Source organism: Ornithorhynchus anatinus, chromosome 21, assembly GCF_004115215.2.
Source record: "Ornithorhynchus anatinus isolate Pmale09 chromosome 21, mOrnAna1.pri.v4, whole genome shotgun sequence".
Taxonomy (NCBI): Eukaryota; Metazoa; Chordata; class Mammalia; order Monotremata; family Ornithorhynchidae; genus Ornithorhynchus; species Ornithorhynchus anatinus.
Window position 1 is genome coordinate 8817089 of NC_041748.1, and position 15967 is coordinate 8833055.

General features: G+C 48.7%; 1 long non-coding RNA gene and 1 pseudogene across 2 annotated transcripts; one reads left to right on the forward strand and one right to left on the reverse strand.

Annotated features, from left to right (window-relative positions):
- The first annotated feature begins 3218 nt into the window (after nucleotides 1-3218).
- Nucleotides 3219-3339, forward strand: LOC114806238 (annotated as a pseudogene).
- Nucleotides 3340-3519: 180 nt separating this feature from the next.
- On the reverse strand, nucleotides 3520-14656 carry LOC114806133. 2 transcript variants are annotated; one of them, XR_003754222.2, is made up of 3 exons: nucleotides 14450-14656; nucleotides 6095-6196; nucleotides 3520-4124 (listed from the first exon to the last, which is right to left on the reverse strand). It is a non-coding gene; the product is annotated as an uncharacterized LOC114806133 (long non-coding RNA). The 2 variants fall into 2 exon arrangements; XR_003754221.2 differs by lacking the exon at nucleotides 6095-6196.
- Between the last annotated feature and the right edge of the window lie 1311 nt (nucleotides 14657-15967).

The following is a 15967-nucleotide window of genomic DNA, read 5'->3' on the forward strand; positions in this document are numbered from 1 at the left end:
GCCTTCCCTGCAGTCTCGTATTTCCTCCGGCTTTCAAGACATATCTACTTGGATGTCCTGCTGATACCTCAAACTTAATATGTCCAAAACAGAACTCCTTATCTTCCTGCCCAAATCCTGTTCTCTCCTTGACTTTTCCATCACTGTAGTCAGCACTACCACCTTTCCTGACTCACAAACTGAGAAGCAGTGTGGCAAAGTGGACAGAGCGCAGGCCCGAGAGTCAGAAAGACCTGGGTTCTAGTTTCAACTCCACCACTTGTCTGCTGTGCGAACTTGGCCAAGTCATTTAACTTCTCTGTGCCTCAGTTACCTCATGTGTATAATGGGGATTAAGACTGTGAGTCTCATGTGAGATATGGACAATGTCCAATCTGATTATCTTGCATCCCCAGCACTTAGAATAGTTCTTGACACATATTAAGTGTTTGATAAGTACTTTTTTTTTTAAAAAAAGCCTATAAACTTGGTGTTATACTTGACTCATCTCTCCCATTAAACCCACATAGTCAATCTGATGCTAAATCCTGTTGGCTCATCCTTCACAGCAAAAGTAAAATCAGCTCTTTTCTCTCCATCCAAACTGCTACCACATTGATTCAAGCACCTATCCTATCCACCTTGATTCCTTCATCTGCCTTCTTGCTGATCTTCCTGACCTCTTGTTTCTCCCAACTCATGGGTTAGGGGAAAGAGCATAGGCTTGGGAGTCAGAGATCATGGGTTCTAATCCCAGCTGCACCACTTGTCAGCCGTGTGACTTTGGGCAAGTCATTTCATTTTTCTGTGCCTCAGTTCCCTCATCTGTAAAATGGGGATTAAGATTGTGAGCCCCACGTGGGACAACCTGATTACCTCCAGCATTTATGTACATACCCATAATTCATTTAATCATATTAGTATCTGTAATGGACGATTTACCATTCTGTCTCTGTTCTGTTTCCTTCCCATATTGTACTAGGCACTTGACCATCCTGTCTCAATAAGTGCTCTGTAATAAGTAAGTGCTCAATAAATACTGTTTATTGAATGATTCTTTCCCAGAATTTAGCATCATACCCTCCTTAGTTAACTGTTCCAAACACAGCCAGCTGCATGCTGAGATGGCTATAACACTGATACCACATAGAACACATGACCCTGGTGAGCCAGGGGAGAGGAAGAATCCATAGCAACACACAGGTTTTTATTAGAAGTGCAGAAAGTGATTTGTAGGATGCATTGGGTCATCTTCTTGAGTTGTGGATCACACCTCCTGGTGCAAAACAAACCCTGCTGAGGTAGATTTTAAAGTAGAAAAAGCTTAAAAACTCAGTAATACTGAGGAAACTTTCGACCAGAAAAATCTCGGTTCCATCCAAATCTGCCCTCTTAACTACTACCTCCTCTTCCTCCTCTCTTCCTCATCTTCCTCTCCTTTTCTTCCTTCTTCCTCTTTGCTTCCTTCCTTCTCCTCTTCCTGCTTTCTCCTCCCCTCCTCCTCTTCTCCTTCTCTGCATTCTCATCTTCTTCCCCTCTCCTTTCCTTCTCCTCTTCCTTCTCTCAGTCTATTTTTTGAGCCCTTACTACGTGCTAGGCACTGTACTAAGTACCGAGTCGATGCAAGCTAATCAGGTTGGACACAGTCCATTTTTGACATGGGGCTTTGTACTACACGATTTACCATCCTGTCTCTGTTCTGTCTCCTTCCCATAGTGTACTAATAATAATCTTAATAATGTTGGTATTTGTTAAGCGCTTACTATGTGCCAAGCACTGTTCTAAGCGCTGGGGTAGACATAGGGGAATCAGGTTGTCCCACTTGGGGCTCACAATCTTAATCCCCATTTTACAGATGAGGTAACTGAGGCACCGAGAAGTTAAGTGACTTGCCCAAAGTCACACAGCTGACAAGTGGCCGAGCTGGAAATCGAACCCACAACCTCTGACTCCAAAGCCCGTGCTCCTTCCACTGAGCCACGCTGCTTCTCAATTGCTACTAGGCAATTGACCACCCTGTCTCCATTCTATCTCCTTCCAATATTGTACTAGACATCCTGTCTCCATTTAATCTCCTTCCCCTGGTAGATCAATCAGTTAAGTTTGGGTAGCAATGTGTCAATTACATTACCCTATGCAGACCACTTCTAAGAACTGGTTCTGATTGAAGGGTGGAGAACGGGTAACACAAGGGAATTGGGTGGGATTTTGGGTGCACCCTGGAAGAGTTGAGGTCGAGTGGAACGGAAAACACTTGCAAATAAAGGTTCCAGGTTCAGGACTGCTTGGCGCTGTTTGTCATTCGTACCCCCCAGGGCTGAACGGGTGGCAGCCACTTTCCGCCCTTTCCTGCTTTCTCGGCTCGCTCTCTTGAGTCTGTTCGTTTCTATACCAAGGTCACGAAACCCTCTCATGCGATTGCGAGATCAGAGTGGTTTCTCTGCTAAAATTCTGTAACAGCTTACAGTTTGAATCCCCATTTTACAGATGAGATAATGAGGTACAGAGACCTTAAGAGACACATCCAGGGTTACACAGATAACAAGTGGTGGAGAGGGATTAAAACCCAGGTCCTTCTGACCCTCTCCTCTTCCTTCTATCTTCCTTGTCCACTTTTTCCTTTTCCTCTTCTCTCTAGTTCCTTCTCCTTTTCTCCTTCTCCTCTTCCTCCTCCTCCTGCCCTTTCTCCTACTCCCTCCTCTTCTGCCCGAACCCCCATATGTCACAAGAACCAAATCTTCCTTACTCAATCTAGATGGCACTAGGTAAATGGGAAGCTAGGGGACTAGGGTGGGCCCTTGACAGAACTGACTTCTCAGAGACTTCCTGGATGAAAGAAACTTTACAAAATTTAGTATAGCAAGGCTATAAACTCTAAAGGAAAGTCTGGGCTGATTGCATGGGTTGGGTTGTGAAAATGTGCATAACCAACTAAACAAAAAACAGGCTACCGATCAATCATTCATTCAGTTGTATTTATTGAGCACTTACAGTGTGCAGAGTACTATACTAAGCGTTTTGGCAAGATCTGCCCTGTGGCTACAAAAACTGACATGTGACTAGTATTTCCCTCTATACTACTTGTAAAGAATTATAACAATAATAATGATAATGAGCAATATATGTTAATTGGTATATTTGTTAAATGCTTTCTATGTGCTGAACGCTGGAGTAGATATAATGCAGTCAGAACAAACCCAGTCCTTGTCCCACAGGGACTGTCCCACATGGGGCTCCCCATCTTAGGGGAAGAGAATATTAATGGTCCTCTTGAGAAGTTTGGAAGACATCTTAGTGGCCTTTACCACACATATATGATTAGGGGATTGCCACCTACTTGGTGGCATCTAACCAGGTTTTGGGGATGTTACAGATTTTTATCAGAGAAAACGACTCTGATCTCACAATCACATGAGAGGGTTTCGTGACCTTGGTGTAGAAGTGAACAGACTCAAGAGAGTGAGCGGAGAGAGCAGGAAAGGGCGGAAAGAGGCTGCCGCCCATTCAACCCAGTGGAGTACGAGTGACGAACAGCCATGAGCCATCCCGAACCCGGTACCTTTATTTGCAAGCACTTCCACGTTCCACTCGACCGCAACTCTTCCAGCACACACCCAAATCCCACCCAATCCCCTTGGGTTGCCCATACGCCACCCTCCATTCAGAACCAGTTCTTAGGAGTGGTCCGTATAAGGTAACATTACCCAAACTTAACTAATTGATCTACCACAGGAGGAGATTAAACTGAGACAGGATGTCTAGTACAATACTGGAAGGAGAAAGAATGGAGACAGGATGGTCAATTGCCTAGTACAACATGGAAAGGAGACAAAACAGAGACAGAATGGTAAATCATCCAGTACAATCCCCTCTTTGATCCTAGGTGTGGTAACCACCGCAGGATCACAAATCATTCCGATAATGGTGGCCGAAGGCCTCCTGAGTCTCACGAGATTATCCATCCAGTCGAGGACCATCTGAGACGTAGAGCAGGAATTCGTGTGTAGGGTTGTTGATTCTCCATGGGGTCAGTTCCACCATCCGCAGGTCACTCACCGGGAGAACCGTCCACGATCGCTGGCTTGACCATCTAAAGGTACTGCTTGGCAGCTGATAGCGTCTTGCTGGAGGGTGTTCAATTCCAGCTGCAGGGAGATTAAGTACTTTGCCAGGGTTTCATCACCTCCCATGAGAGTGACAGACTGATCCGGTCTTGGGACCTCCCCAGCGGAAGAGGGGTGACCAAACAGTAACTCATATGGGGAGTCCTTCAAGTCCCCTTGAGGATGGGAACACAATTGTAACAGCGCATTGGAGAGGACCTGAGGCCACTTTAAATGTCTCCATACACAATTTTCCTAACATAGTTTTAAATTCCTGATTAGCCCTCTCAACTTTCCTGAGCTCTGGGGATAGTAGGGAGTGTGCAGGCTCCTCTCAATACCTAGACAGTGATAGACCTCAGCCAAAATGGACTCGGTAAAATGGGAACCCTGATCCGAATCATGACGGAAGGGAGCCCAAATCGTGGAATAATCTCCTGTAACAACACCCTAGCAACGAACGCAGCAGTTGTGTGCTGGGTCGGGGAAGGACTCTAATCAACTTGTAAGGTGTTCAATGATGGTCAGAACATAACGGTACTCTTCAGCCCTAGGAAGGGTAATGAAATCTATCTGGAACCCCTCAGAGGGGTGGTAAACTCAGGCTTGGCCACCCCAGCGAAGGGCCCGAGGTCAGTTGGCATTAAAACTCTGGCAGATGGGACAGGCCACTGTTACTCGCTGGTCTACAGGATGGATACCAGGAGCAAACCAGTGATGTAAAACTGTGGCAGCCAGGGCACCGGGTCCAAGGTGGGTATTCTGGTGAGTCTGTAAACAAACGACTCTAAGGGCACTTGCAGGAAGTATTGGGTGGCCATCTGGAACCCAGAAAAACCCATTACGCTCGACAGCCTCGTATTTAGTGGGCCATTAGGATTGTTCCTTCTCCGTAATCAGAAAACCGAGCTGAGGCGCGGTGACCACGGTGTTGAGAGCTTCCAGAGGAGGGTTGGGCACATGTCGCATAACCCAGCAAGAGGCTTGGTCAGCTTTATGGTTTCCCAGACTAAACGAGTCCTTTCCCCGGGTGTGCGCTCTAATACGGATAACAGCGAGAACAGTGGGAAATCTGATGGCAGCTAAAAGGCTGGCTACTCGCTCACCATTTGCTACTGGCTTTCCTCCGGAGGTCAAGAAACCTTGGCTCTGCCACAAGGCACCGGTCACATGGCAAATGCCAAAGCCGTACTTGGAATCCGTGTACATATTAGCGTGCAATCCCTTTGCCAGGTGAGAGGCCTGAATCAAAGCCTCGAGCTCAGCCGCCTGAGCACTAAAAGGGGAAGGGACAGATCTGGCCCAGAAAACAGAATCGTGAGTGACCACCGCAGCCCCAGTGTAGCATTTATCCTGGTCCATAAAAGACTAGCCATTGGTGAACAAATCCACATCTGCCATCTCCAAAGAAGTATCCTGGAGATCAGAGTGGGCCACCACCATGGTTTGAACACCCTCACTGTTGTGTTCCTCCCCACCCCTAGCCAGGAGATTTGGGCCCATGAGTGTGGCGGGGTTCAAAACTCTACACCTTTCCACTTGAACCTGGGGATTTTCAAGCAAGGCCAGCTCATATTGGGTTAAACGAGAAACTGACAGTGCCTGTGTAGCAGCACCCCATAGCAAAAGGACTACATTATGTGGAGCACACAGAATAACCTTGTGGCCCAGAAGGATGTCATGCACCTTTTCTAAAAGCAGGACGGCTGCAGCAATACAGCTTATACAGGGGATCTGTCCCAAGATCACTGGGTCGAGCTGGACTGGATAATATGCAACTGGGCGGCATTCCGGACCCAATGTTTGGCAAAGGACGCCAGAAGCCACCCCCATCTTCTCATGCACATAGAGTAAGAAGGGTTTTTCATAGTCCACCAGTCTTAGAGCAGGGGCTGAACTTAAGCTGACTTTAAGCAGACCACCTCTGGGGGCCAATCAAGGGGATCAGGGGACTACTTCTTCAGGAGATGAAAAAGCAAACGAGTTATCAGTCCGAATTCAGGGATCCAAACCTGGCAAAATCCTGCCGCTCCAAGGAAACCCCGAAGCTCCAGGTTGGTGGTGGGCCGGGGGCAAGGCCTGGATGAGGTTGGCAGGACTGGGTTCTCTCTCCCCTGCCCGGAGAATGAACCCCAGATATTTTACCTGCCTTTGACACGACTGCAACTTCTTATAGCTAACTTTGAGGCCAACAGCAAACAAATGCTGCAGAAGCATCAGAGAGCCCTGCCTGCACAATTCCTCAGATTCTCCAGTAATCAAAATATCGTCTACATATTGAAACACTCCCACTCCACTGGGAAACTGAACCGGTAAAAAAACCCTTGTAAAGGGCCCTGGAACGCACAAACCCCTGGGGCAATCGTGTCCGGATCCCAAGTAACCCCTTGTCAGCTGTGTGACTGTGGGCAAGTCACTTCACTTCTCTGTGCCTCAGTTCCCTCATCTGTAAAATGGGGATGGAGACTGTGAGCTTCACGTGGGACAACCTCATTCCCCTGTATCTCCCCCAGCGCTTAGAACAGTGCTCTGCATGTAGTAAGCGCTTAACAAATCTCACCTTCTTAAAACCATCGCCCCTGCCCTCCTCCCTTCCTTAACTTCTATTTTTAACCACTCAATCTCCAAGGGCTCCTTCCCCTCTGCCTTCAAACATGCCCACGTCTCCCCCATCCTAAAAAAACCCGCTCTTGACCCCACTTCCCCCTCCAGTTATCGTCCTATCTCCCTACTACCCTTCCTTTCCAAAATCTTAGAACGAGTCGTCTACAATCGATGCCTAGAATTCCTTAACTCCCATTCTCTCCTAGACCCCCTCCAATCTGGCTTCCGTCCCCTCCGCTCTACCGAGACTGCTCTCTCTAAGGTCACCCATGACCTCCTTCTTGCCAAATCCAATGGCTCCTACTCCATTCTGATCCTCCTTGACCTCTCTGCTGCCTTTGACACTGTCGACCATCCCCTCCTCCTCCATACCTTATCTCACCTTGGCTTCACGGACTCTGTCCTCTCCTGGTTCTCCTCTTACCTCTCTGGCCGATCATTCTCGGTCTCCTACGCTGGAGCCTCCTCCCCCTCCCATCCTTTAACTGTTGGAGTTCCTCAAGGGTCAGTTCTTGGCCCTCTTCTGTTCTCCATTTACACTCACTCCCTCGGTGAACTCATTCGCTCTCACGGCTTTGACTACCATCTCTACGCAGATGACACGCAGATCTACATCTCCGCCCCTGTCCTCTCCCCCTCCCTTCAGGCTCGCATCTCCTCCTGCCTCCGGGACGTCTCCACCTGGATGTCGGCCCGCCACCTAAAACTCAACATGAGCAAGACTGAGCTCCTCATGTTCCCTCCCAAGCCCGGTCCGCTCCCAGACTTCTCCATCACCATGGATGGCACAACCATCCTTCCCGTCCCGCAGGCCCGCAATCTCGGTGTCATCCTTGACTCGTCCCTCTCGTTCACCCCACACATCCTATCCGTTACCAAGACCTGCCGGTTTCACCTCTACAATATCGCCAAGATCCGCCCTTTCCTCTCCACCCAAACGGCTACCTTACTATTACGGGCTCTCATTATATCCCGGCTAGACTACTGTGTCAGCCTTCTCTCTGACCTCCCTTCCTCCTCTCTTGCCCTGCTCCGGTCTATTCTTCACTCTGCTGCCCGGCTCATCTTCCTGCAGAAACGATCTGGGCATGTCACTCACCTTCTTAAACAACTCCAGTGGTTGCCTATCAACCTCCGCTCCAAACAAAAACTCCTCACTCTAGGCTTCAAGGCTCTCCATCACCTTGCCCCTTCCTACCTCTCCTCCCTTCTCTCTTTCTACCGCCCACCCCGCACGCTCCGCTCCTCTGCCGCCCACCTCCTCGCCGTCCCTCGGTCTCGCCTATCCCGCCGTCAACCCCTGGGTCACGTCCTCCCGCGGTCCTGGAACGCCCTCCCTCCTCACCTCCGCCAAACTGATTCTCTTTCCCTCTTCAAAACCTTACTTAAAAATCACCTCCTCCAAGAGGCCTTCCCAGACTGAGCTCCTCTTCCCCCTCTACTCCCTCTGCCATCCCCCCTTTACCTCTCCGCAGCTAAAGCCTCATTTTCCCCTTTTCCCTCTGCTCCTCCACCTCTCCCTTCCCATCCCCACAGCACTGTACTCGTCCGCTCAACTGTATATATTTTTGTTACCCTATTATTTTGTTAATGAATTGTACATCGCCTTGATTCTATTTAGTTGCCATTGTTTTTACGAGATGTTCTTCCCCTTGACGCTGTTTAGTGCCATTGTTCTTGTCTGTCCATCTCCCCCGATTAGACCGTAAGCCCGTCAAACGGCAGGGACCGTCTCTATCTGTTGCCGACTTGTTCATCCCAAGCGCTTAGTACAGTGCTCTGCACATAGTAAGCGCTCAATAAATACTATTGAATGAATGAATGAATGAACAAATACCTACATTATTATTATTAAAGGCAAAAATGTACTGGCTTTCAGGGGATACTGGGATGGTGAAGAACGCCCCATTCAAAGTAATACAGGTAAATGCCGGAGCCCGTGAGCTAATTCCGCTAATTACTGAGGTTGGGCTAGGGATCACCACATGAATAGGGGTGACATTAGCATTAATTACCCGCAGGTCCTGTACGAAACGGTAAATCGGGGTGGGGGGGGTGGGGGGGGGGGGTGTTCCCTGGTTTACGTATTGGCAACACTGGAGTATTGCAGGGAGAATTGCCCTCAACAAGGATTTTGTTTTCCAAGAACTCAGATAATTGCGTCCAGGCCTGCACGGCCCTCAGGTGGCATAGGTGGTATTGCCGGACACAGGGAGGAGATTTATGGAGCAGGGTATTGATCTTAACCAGGTCAGTTCCCCGGAGGATACCCACGTCTGACGGCCAGAGCCCCAAAGGCTTGGTGGCAAAGTAAGCAAAATGGGGTCTTCAGTTTCCATGGGGACTTCAGCAACTACCATCAGGGAGTCTTAGCTCCTTGGGCTGAGCAGGTCTGGTTTAACAAGGAGACTCCCAATAGCTAGCATGATTCCCTCCTCCTCACATTTAAGCGTGACCTGAAGTTTACAAAGGGGCTAGAAGGGCGTTATCTGCCGGGAAGGTGGAAAGGGCGCCATAAACTGGCGGTAGCGGGGGAGGAGAGGCGGCAGAGAGGGATATATATATGAAAGGTCCATGGGCTGGGCAGTCCTGGGGTTTTATCGGACTGACCACAATTTAGGTCTATCAAGGGACATTCAGCATCTGTCTTCAATGGCGCGTTCGGATTAATATTAGTAGGGGTTTTTTTATAATATATATATATGTTTATAATATAGCCAAGATCCCCCCTTTCCTCTCCACTCAAACGGCTATCTTACTGTTACGGGCTCTCATAATATCCCGGCTAGATTACTGTGTCAGCCTTCTCTCTGATCTCCCTCCTCTCTCTCCCCGGTCCAATCTATTCTTCACTCTGCTGCCCGACTCATCTTCCTGCAGAAACGCTCTGGGCATTTCACTCCCCTCCTTAAAAACCTCCAGTGGTTGCCTATCAACCTCCGCGCAAAACAAAAAATTCTCACTCTAGGCTTCAAGGCTCTCCATCATCTTACCCTCTCCTACCTCTCCTCCCTTCTCTCTTTCCACTGCACAACCCGCACGCTCCGCTCCTCTGCCGCCCACCTCCTCACCGTCCCTCGGTCTCGCCTATCTCGCCATCGACCCCTGGGCCACGCCCTCCCGCGGTCCTGGAACGCCCTCCCTCCTCACCTCCGCCAAACTAATTATCTTCCCCTCTTCAAAACCCTACTTACAGCTCACCCCCTCCAAGAGGCCTTCCCAGACTGAGCTCCCTTTCTCCCTCTACCGCCCCCCTTCACCTCTCTGCAGCTAAACCCTCTTTCCCCCCTATTTCCCTCTGCTCCTCCCCCTCTCCCTTCCCATCCCCTCAGCACTGTACTCTGCTCAACTGTATATATTTTCATTATCCTATTTATTTTGTTAATGAAATGTACATCGCCTTGATTCTATTTATTTGCTTTTGTTTTAATGAGATGTTCATCCCCTTGATTCTATTTATTGCTATTGTTCTTGTCTGTCTGTCTCCCCCGATTAGCCTGTAAACCCGTCAGAGGGCAGGGACTGTCTCTATGTTACCGATTTGTACATTCCAAGCGCTTAATACAGTGCTCTGCACATAGTAAACGCTCAATAAATACTATTGAATGAATGAATGGGCGGCAGCAATCCCTCTGACAATTTTGCCCAACAGTATCAATTAACACATCTCATCGGGTTTTAAGTAGATCAGAATTTCACGTAAAATCTGCAGGGCTGTAGGATCAAAAGTAACCCCTTCTGGCCAAAAATAGAGACCCTGCCGATTAAATTTGTCCAAGAGCCATGGCACCATCTCAATTGATTTTTCGTCATTCCTCTTACTTTTTTTTTTTTTAACGGGAGATGACCTTGATCCCAGGATTGGAGAACTTTTGAACACAGGAGACATCTCTAAACTGACGAAACCCCATCCTTCCCTGTACCGAGAAGCCCCTTTCCTTCAACCACGAAAGACCCTCTGGGACGTCTCCCAGAGTCCCGTAGGACGTCTCCTAGGATGATTCCCTTCTCCAAATCCGAAGTCCCCTCTCTGCGGGAACCGGGCAGAGTCCCCTTTCTGTGAAACACAGAGAGAATCCTACCCGCTTACCCACTCAACCCGCGGGCGCTCCGAATTAGACTGGAGAGATCTCAAGGAAGGGGTGTCCGGACCCTAAAAGCGGGTTTAATTACAGTTTTCCTTTGAGCGTTGTTGGGACCTAGTTCCCGGAGATTCTCGACCTGGTCTGTCCAATCCTGAGCACAAGGCCCCTTCGTGGTTGCCAAAACTGTTACGGAATTTTATCAGAGAAAACGACTCTGATCTCGCAATCTCATGAGAGGGTTTCGTGACCTTGGTGTAGAAATGAACAGACACAAGAGAGCGAGCCGAAAGAGCAGGAAAGGGCGGAAAGTGGCTGCCGTCCGTTCACCCCAGGGGGGTAGGAGTGACGAACAGCCCCGAGCCGTCCCGAACCCGGTACCTTTATTTGCAAGCATTTTCGCGTTCCACTCGACCGCAACCCTTCCAGCGCGCACCCCAAATCCCACCCAATCCCCTTGGGTTGCCCGTACTCCACCCTCCATTCAGAACCAGTTCTTAGGAGTGGTCCGTATAAAGTAATGTAATTGACACATCGTTACGCAAATTTGACTGATCCACCACAGGAAGGAGATTAAACAGAGACAGGATGTCTGGTTCAATAGTGGAAGGAGATAGAATGGAGACAGGATGGTCAATTGCCTAATACAACATGGGAAGGAGACAGGGCAGAGACAGAATGGTAAATCGTCCAGTACAGGGGGAAGCAGTGTGGCTTAGTGAAAAGAGTGGAAAGTGGCTTGGTAATCAGAAGTGCATGAGTTGTAATTCCCACTCTGCCACTTATCTGCTGTGTGACCTTGGGCAAGATGCTTAACTTCTCTGTGCCTCAGTTACCTCATCTGTAAAATGGGGATTAAAATTGCGAGCCTGACATGGACAACCTGATTACCTTGTACCTACCCCCGCGCTTAGAAGAGTGCTTGGCACATAGTAAGCACTTAACAAATACCATTATTATTATTATTACTACACTAATGTGGTTGCTGCTGGCAGGACCTCTGCTTTCAAATCTGCCTCTAGGCCTCCTGGTATTCCTGAATCTTCTGCTCACAGAGAGCGACCCCACTCCCTGAGTGCCATCTGCCTTAGTACAGTGCTTTGCACATAGTAAGCGCTCAATAAATAGGATTGAACGAATCTACCAGGCTAGTTGCTGTGTTTTGCTGCTGTCTCCTGCTAGCTTGTGACTCTACATCACTGTTGAAGTACAGGCTTCCCTGCATCTTTAAAGTCTTTCCTCTGTCTCCTGGTCTGCGTGGGTCCTATTTCACTCCCAAACCCCAGGATTAGAATGCACAATTTGCTCCTCCCAAAAGCAGTCTGACATCTTCTCATCTGACCTCCAACTCCAAAGAATGAGAGAGCCTCACTCTTAATTACAGCTGTGAGTGATCTAATTTGAGCTCAGGTTAAGGTGAGAGTGGAGAGAGCCCTACAGATTCCACAGGAGTATTTTCAATCTAGAAGAAAAGAAAAAAAACCCAACATGGAGAAAGCGAGAGCCAAGGGAAGAGGTTTCACCATGGTGACAGAATTGCATTACCCAAAGTTCTTGCCCAGGGGTTCTGTTGCCAGCCAGATGAGCATCTGATTAACATCCCACTGATTTGCATACCACCTTTTCCCTAGGGTCTCGGGCCAGCAAAATCAAGATTATTTGGAGGGATCCTCGAGAGGCTGAGATGAACCATCAGCCCTAGGGAATTACGCAGGGTTAGAGGGATTAATTAGTGAAAAGAGTGGAAAGCTCTTAGTAGGAAGAGGCTTGGTAGTCAGAGGGCATGAGTTCTAATCCCCACTCTGCCACTTGTGACCTTGGGCAAGATGCTTAACTTCTCTGTGCCTCAGTTACCTCACCTGTAAAATGGGGATTAAAACTGTGAGCCCCATGTGGGACAACCTGATTACCTTGTATCTACCCCCACGCTTAGAACAATGCCTGCCCCATAGTAAGAGTTTAATAAATACCATCATTATTATTTAAGGCTAAGGAAACTGAGGCACAGAAGAGTCCCAAGGTCACACAACTGGCAAGCGATAATTACTTGACTGTAAAGTCTTCAGAGATCTTACACCAGGGATCATGATTACATGGGCAGAGCACTGGAGAATAAGGCTTAAGAACTTAGTGATCTCGAGATCACCCAGCTCTTGGACAAGACCTACAGCTCCCCATAGGCGCCGTTTCTCGCGGAAGACCTTTGTACCTCAAGGAGGGACATGTGATCTCCGCAGGGTCTGGGCCCTGCTGGGATCAAAAGGGGAGATGAGGTAACTGAGGCACCGAGAAGTTAAGTGACTTGCCCAAAGTCACACAGCTGACAAGTGGTAGAGCCGGGGTTCGAACCCATGACCTCTGACTTCAAAGCCCGTACAGCACCTGGCACCTAGCAAGTGTTTAACAAATACCATAAATTGCTGAGGGTCTTGTGCTCCAAAGAGAATCGGGCAATTCTCCAAGTTCAGTGGTCCTCGGGGAGTTTCTTGGTGCCTGGACTACCAGGACCTTAGCTGCATTGTCCTGTTTCATAGTCTCTACATGACGAGCAATCCCTCTGAGTTAGGTAAGGGGCTTAGAACTCCATCGGGGAATAAATTTATCACAATAACTAGAAATTTTCCCTTGTTTAACAAAGGCGGTAGCCAGAGCCCTGACGTCCCGATCATTATCCAAATTCAACTGCAATAATAATAATAATGTTGGTATTTGCTAAGCGCTTACTATGTGCCGAGCACTGTTCTAAGCGCTGGGGTAGACACAGGGGAATCAGGACGTCCCACGTGGGGCTCACAGTCTTAATCCCCATTTTACAGATGAGGTAACTGAGGCACAGAGAAGTTAAGTGACTTGCCCACAGTCACACAGCCGACAAGTGGCAGAGCTGGGATTCGAATTCATGAGCCCTGACTCCAAAGCCCATGCTCTTTCCACTGAGCCACGCTGCTTCTCCGGGTTGATGAGATACCTGTACCGGGGCCATGACTGCGGGAGGTGGATGCACGGGTGGGAGGTAGGATGGTGGGGAAGGGCTAAGTGAGGGGGCAATGGGCAACTGAGGATATAGTCCAGGTGGCTGGGGAGAACTGCACCCAAGAATAGACGTTTTAGGGGTGGCTACTGCTTCGGGAACACTGCCAGGATTTTCTCTTGTTCCCGCCTCAGCCCATAAATACCAATAACACATATCCCCGACACTAGAGACGCATAGGATCTCCCGGGAGTCTTTTGAGAATTTGAGGATCAAACGAACCTCCTTCAGGCCAGATATAATGGCCGGTTTGATCTTGAAACTGGGTCCATACTTTATGACACTGCAAGAACTTTTTTCTCGTCATTCCTTTTTGTACCGGAAGGACACCCTCATCCCACAACTTCTGCCATTTAGTTAAACACTCATTAGGCTTACTGTGACCTGACCCCATACTGATCAACGGTCCCGCCTAAATGATTAGGATCCTGGGTTGCCTCCCAGACCCTACCCTGGGACGTCTCCCAGACCCTAGTGAAACGTCTTTCACTAGAAACCCTCCAACCCTATACCGGGAGGAGAACCCTTTCCCTATTTCCGGGAAAGAAACATCGCTTACCCGCTCTCTGACGGGCGTTCCTAATTAAGCAGAAACGGGTCAAAGGAGGGAGGGAGGATCCGGGCCCTAAAAGCGGATCCCTTAGACTTACGATTGCGCGCTAGGTGGATTCACCGTCCCCTCTCTGATCCACTCTGCGTTGAAGATTGCGCGCTAGGTGGATTCACCGTCCCCTCTCTGATCCACTCTGCGTTGAAGTTGGTCACGGCACGAGGGTCCCTTCGTGGTTGCCAAGAAACTGTACTCGAAAAGGGAATGGAACTAAAAGGCAGTGAGGATTCGAACCCAAGGTGGTGACGCAAGCAAGGAAAGTAACACTCAGATAATGTTGGTATTTGTTAAGCGCTTACTATGTGCCGAGCACTGTTCTAAGCGCTGGGGTAAACACAGGGGAATCAGGTTGTCCCACGTGGGGCTCACAGTCTTAATCCCCATTTTACAGATGAGGGAACTGAGGCACAGAGAAGTTAAGTGACTTGCCCAGAGTCACACAGCTGACAAGTGGCAGAGCTGGGATTTGAACTCATGAGCCCTGACTCCAAAGCCCGTGCTCTTTCCACTGCGCCACGCTGCTCCTCGAGACAGTGTGGATAGATCAGAAAAGGGAGGAAGGTGACCGAGTGCCCGTTCACCTCCGGAGAGGTACGAGTGACACAACGGCACCCCTCTCCTGTTTGGCTGGGCCTTTATTTGCAACATATAGGAGAAGTAGCCAATCACAAAAGAACTCGGACAATGTGTTTTCTTCAATGACAAAAGAGACTCTTCAAGCAGGCCTTATCTGTTTTGGGTAAGAAGCAATCTCCTGTCCAAGCAGGCCTTATCTGTTTTGGGAAAGAAGCAATCTCCTGTCCCCTGGAATTTGGAATTTGCAGATGTGATATACATCCCACCTGAAATGGGGGACTTCCTGAGACAAAAACAGAGTCATTTAGATCAAAAGCTGCTATGCTCAGAATGCTGTTTAGTGAATACCATTAAAAAAAATAGGCCAACCAAAAAATCGTATTTATTAAGCACTTACTGTGGGTAGAACATTGTATCAAGTGCTTAATCATTATTTTCCAGTGCTCTGCCCATGTAAGTACGCAATAAGCAAAACCTCCTCACTTTTGGCTTCAGAGCTCTCCATCACCTTGCCTCTTCCTACCTCACCTCCCTTCTCCCCTTCTACAGCCTACCCCGCACACTCCACTCCTCTGCCGCTAACCTCCTCACTGAGCCTCGTTCTCGCCTGTCCTGCTGTCGATCCCTCGCCCTCATCCTACCTCTGGCCTGTAATGCCTTCCTTCTTCACATCTGCCAAACTAGCTCTCTTCCCCCCCTTCAAAGCCCTACTGAGAGCTCACCTCCTCCAGGAGGCCTTCCCAGACTGAGCACCCCTTTATCTCTGCTCCCCCTCCCCTCCCTATCACCCTAACTCGCTCCCTTTGCTCTATCTGCCTTCCCACCACAGCACTTGTATATACATGTACATATTTATAGTTCTATTTATTTTTATTAATGACATGTCTAAATCTAAAATTCTTTTTATTTATTTTGAAGCTATTGATGCCAGTCACACCCTTCTACCCTGTGAGACCATTGTGGGCAGAGTCTGTCTCTGTTG